This window comes from Gossypium hirsutum, chromosome A05, assembly GCF_007990345.1.
Source record: "Gossypium hirsutum isolate 1008001.06 chromosome A05, Gossypium_hirsutum_v2.1, whole genome shotgun sequence".
Classification (NCBI taxonomy): domain Eukaryota; kingdom Viridiplantae; phylum Streptophyta; class Magnoliopsida; order Malvales; family Malvaceae; genus Gossypium; species Gossypium hirsutum.
In genome coordinates this window covers 96404728-96410198 of record NC_053428.1, presented here as the reverse complement: position 1 = coordinate 96410198, position 5471 = coordinate 96404728, and positions in this window count along the sequence as shown.

Below are 5471 nucleotides of genomic sequence, written 5' to 3'. Positions count from 1 at the left end.
CTGTTACTGATTAAGTAATTTTACTAAATGTTGACTGTCATCGAATAATACGAAAGATATACTGAAATTGATTAACAAGATTTAAGTGCTATAAGATGAAGATAAGTAATGAAACCTTTAAGATGACGGAAATAGAAACTTAAAGTCCAAATATGTATATGACTATTTCTTGCTTTAAGTATTAGTTTATAGAAATACCACTGAGTGTATACTCAGCGTACGGTGTGTTTCCGTGCGCAGGTTAGGTATAAAGTAGATATCGCTTCAGCATCCAAGCCAACTCCCGTTCTCAAACACTTGGTGATGTCTCTTATCTTGAGAAATGACATGTACCTAGGTTGTTTTTGAAGTTATTTTGTTTATAAGTGATGTTGGTGAAGAATGTTAATAGATAGTTAATAAAAGTAATGTGTGTGTTATAATATAGTCCATTTTGAATTAATTTGAATGGTATTTATGTACAAATTTTGAAGTTACTTTGTTTAATAGTTATTAAATACATGTGTTAAATTATTGTATTAATGCTTTAAATGAGTATTAGGTGTGTTTTATCATGTTCTGGATTGGTTGAAAGATTGTATTTAAATTGTTTATTATTTAATGTTTGCAGGGTTGGTAAATTTGAACTATAAGGTTCATTTTGAGTCCACACGGCTTGTCACACGAGTGTGTGATCAGACCGTGTGAGACACATGGCTTACACACGAGTATGTTGATAGGCCGTGTGTCCCCTGTATCCTTAAATGTGAAGTCAGGATAGTACACGGGCAAAAGACACGGCCGTGTGTCTTAGCCGTGTGAAGGACACAGGTTTAGAGCACGGTCGTGTGTCAAAAAAATGTGAAAATGGCTTAAAAATGATGAAAAACCAGTATACCACAAGACCTAGCCACATGGGCGTGTGCCCAGGCCGTGTGCCCCTCTGATGTTTAAGAAATTGCAAGTCAGAACTACCCATGGGCTGGCCACATAGGCGTGTGCCCCTAACTTCAAGCAAATTTTTTTTCAAAGTTTTCCAAAGTTACCGGTTTAATTCCAAATTATTTATAAAGCATGTAATGGGCTCCGTAGGGTCTTTATGGTGGAATTTGAATGGATTTGATTTTGGAATGAAAATTTATAACTCAGTTTTGTATAAATGCTAGGGTATAAGTCCGATAATGCCTCGTAACCCTATTCCGGTGACGGTTTGGGTTAGAGGGTGTTACAATTTCACATACAAAATTCTTCTCATTTCTGTTTATATTTTTTTATCTTCTGCATCATCTTTTCTAGTTGCTTCGAAGAAGAAAAAGTTGAGGAAAGCTCTGCCTGAGGTAGTCATTACGAGGTTTAAGTTTGGAAAGTAGGGAATTGATAAACCATAAATTATACATATTTTTACCCCATGTTTAATGCATTTTATGGATGATTTCTCATTAGAATTGGTGAATTCAATGCTCCTAATGCTTTAATTTCATGTTTTATACTTAGGAGAGCATAGGAGAGCGAAAGGAATGAGAAACGGGCCAAAAACGGAGAAAATAGGCCAAAGTACAAAATCAACACGGCCTGGACTTCCTCACACAGGTAGACCACACGGCCATGTCAAACTGGCAGAATTGAAGCACGACTCACACGGGTATAGCACACACTCGTGTCATTCTAACAGGCTCGAACACGGCCTGAAGTAATCGTACGGGCGTGCCCCTGCCAAGCCCAAGTTAAGTCCAATTCGGAAAAGGCCACTTTTGAGGGCCTCTAGGCATTCCAAAGCCTATAAATACACCCTAGAAGAGGAGAAAAGGGGAGGGAGAGAATGAGGAGTAAGGAATTACTCCAAGGAAGCCGATTGATCCATCTCGGAAGCCAGGATTCATAATCAAGACTGAAAATCTCTCCTCAATTTCCCTTCAGGAGTTTTGGGTTTTCTTTATGTTTTGTATTCTTTATTCTTCTGAGATGTTTTCTTATTTAGTTATCAACTAAAACCCCTAAATACCTAAGGGGAATGAAACCTAAGACGAATCTTGTTATTATTTTCTGAATTGTATGATAAATATTTAACTTGTTCTTAATTATATGTTCTTAGTTCTTGTTTTGATATCCCAGGATACTGATTCAAGACACGCTCTTATTCAGAGGAGGAATAGACCTTGTCTAAGAGTACATTTGCCATAATTAAGCGGAGTTGATTGGGCGCATAGAAATAGGGTGACAAGATTTTGTCGGATTAGAGTGAAACCTAATAAGGGGATCTATAGATCGAGTTAATGCAACCCTAGAGTGTTAATTAGAGAAAAGTCTCGGTTATTCAATCTAGGGATTAGATGTTATTAGTCTTGAATAGGGATAATAACATAACTTAGGGATCTCTACGGAACAGTTGAATGAATAAATCGTCCGATTCGGAGCCAGAATAACAAGTAAAGTCTAGGTGGATTTTTCCTTAGCTATTGTCTTTATTCAATCGATTTTCCCAAAAGCAATTCCCCAATTCTTTTCTTTGTGAGTTCTTAGTTTAGATAATTAGTTAATTAAAACAAAACCCCATTATTCTAAGGCTAGATAATAAAAGAAAGTCATTACTGGTATTTTTAGTTCCTTTGGGTTCGACATTCCAGTCTTGCTAAAACTATACTACTGTTCGATAGGTACACTTGCCTACATCGTGATAATAGTTAGTCCAAGAACGAGTAATTAAATATTTAAAACCTATCACAAAACCTCGCGATCAGGAATCTAGTAAGTTGGTAAGCTTTTTAATCTTTCTGTATTCGTGGATTTGAGAAAAAAAGAAGTCAATGATTTCTAAAATCTTGAAAACTCCTGTATGTTACTAGGTTCTGAGAATACCTTTGATTTAATTTGTATGCTGGTTGTCGTGCTTAGCTGCCAAGACGAAGGAGGCTCTGGCATTTGGAAAAGCTAAGCTAGTGAGGTCGAAGGGTAGTAGATGAGTTTCTATACTCTACCTTTGGGTGTTTACTGGATGTTGTTCTGTTGGAATGTTCTATTTGCATGTTCTGATTTGACTTCAGTTTATGTTTTATGGTTGTATATGATTGCGGTGAATGAGAAAGTTGTGTATGCATAAAACTGTAAAAATACATGAATGGTTGTTAGTATGATCTTTGTTCTACATGATAGAACTGTGAATTTATGAACTTGTATGTGGTGTACTCCATAATATAGTATGTTTTAATGATGTGCGTGTTATGCATGACTATTAGACAGTTCTTCAGATTTACATTCTAAGTATTTATTGGAAAAGAGGTCGCCAGAAAAGTAGAATATCCGCTAATGACTACTTTGGGTGGAATGTCCGCAAGGGATTAACAAAGGAAGAGGATGTTCGTTGGGACTAGTTAGCATCCAAAAGTCCGCTAAGGATTATCTTATAAATGGGAAGTCTGCTTTACATGATCTAACGAAGAGATAGCTCGCTAGGGGCTATCGGTGGCTGGGAAGACGATTAGGACTACCTGATTGAGGAAATATCTATTCGGAATATCCTATAAGTACAATTTCACAAGAAAAATGTAGTGTTCGATTATTCATCAAATCTTATATTCGAAGGCTACATATGCGGATGTAGGCAAACAGACTTTCCTCTTGAAGGGTATTTGCGCAAGCTAAGTTATAAGAAGATGAATGTCGGGATAATAAAGTAAACTGGTATTGAGCTCAATGTAGAATGCAGGGATCATGGTAAGAATCCGCCATAGTGGTGAGATATCAACAAGTCCGCCAAAGGTTGTCAACAATCCATATATTTGTTTGTGTGGTTATCTTTTTATGAGTCAATATAGCAAGGGAAAGTGAAAGTCTAAGATAAAGCTAGACAAAGTAAAGTCCTAAAAAAGGGCACTAGAAAGAGTATATGTAATACCCCTACCCGTATTCATTGCCGAAATAGGGTACGAAGTATTACCGGAGTTTACGAATTAATTTTTTTTAAACTCAATATAACCCCTTTATAGATATCTAACCTTCCCTGAAATTTTAAACCAAAAATAATCCACATCAACCAATCCAATTCAACATATTTTCAAGATAAATTCATGCATATTTATAAAATAACGTCATCACATACCCAAAACCAGGTTTGTTAACCATACTAATGGCTAACTTTACATTCATTTAACGTTAACATTTACTTTATTAGCTTATACATGCCATTGATTTCCAAAATAAAGTTTCTTTATATACCGAAATCCTGAGGTTGATAGTGTGATGTGTCTCTGACCAAATCCGACCTCCGAGCTCTTAACACTACAAAACAGGGGAAAATGAAACAGAGTAAGCACTTTGTGCTTAGTAAGCTCATGTAACAAGAATTATACTTACCTAATATTTTCAATACAATACAATAAACATTCCTATACCCATTCAATGCGTTATTACCCTAACATGCACAAACTCAACATTCAAGTTAGTACAATAATTTCCATGTACCAATAATATATACTATGATTGATGAGCTCATCAATACATGATTTCCATTTCCTTATATTTTTTTTCATATTTATTCCGTTGAATTTCTTGGAATATTCGATGGATTTTCAGAGGTACACTTTTAGTGTACATTCTCGGGTCTGTCAATTCACATTCATGTGCGCACATTTCCATTTCAGAGAGCACACTCCCGCAAACCTCATCCTTACAGTCGGATTACCAGTCCAGGCTAAATCCCCTGTAATATAAACTCATAGAGTATTGTCGGGATTACCAGTCCAGGCTAAATCCCCTGCAACGACAATTACTCTAATGAGCTTGGATCTGAATTACCAGTACAGGCTAAATTTAGACCCTAATTCGGATTACCCGTCCGGGCTAAATCCATTTTACACATATTCTTCGGGAGGGCTATATTAGGATAGGATCACCCATCCGGGCTAGATCCTTTTTACCGTCAATTCCTTTTTAGAGATACATCGAATTTTCCTTTCATTCAAATGGGATTTCTTCCCATTTTATCAAACATATCAATGTTTCATTAATTTTCATACAATGAACATTCAAATCATATTCACATCAATAACATACAATCTCAAGCAATTTAAGAATATAATTCAAGTTACACGAACTTACCTTGATACTTGTTCGTGTACAAAAATCTACTAATCCTGAACTTTTTCCTTTCCTCGATCTAGCTTCGTATTTGAATCTTCTGGATCTAAATAAATAAATTTAATTATCAATTTAATACATTTCATGTTCATATGCAACAATTTCTATAATTTCATTATTATTATTTATAGTTTATTCAAAGTTGTCTATTTGAGTCATAGTCACTAAATTATTTATAACTTGAGATAGGGAACTCCAAACTAAGATCCGTTAATTTTACCTGAAACTAAACTCATATATCTTCTTACCATAAAATTTTCAGAATTTTTGGTTTAGCCAATAAGTACAGTTTATTCTTTAAAGTCACCCCTGTTCTGCTGTATGACAGTTCTGACCCTTCTTCACTAAAAATTAATTAT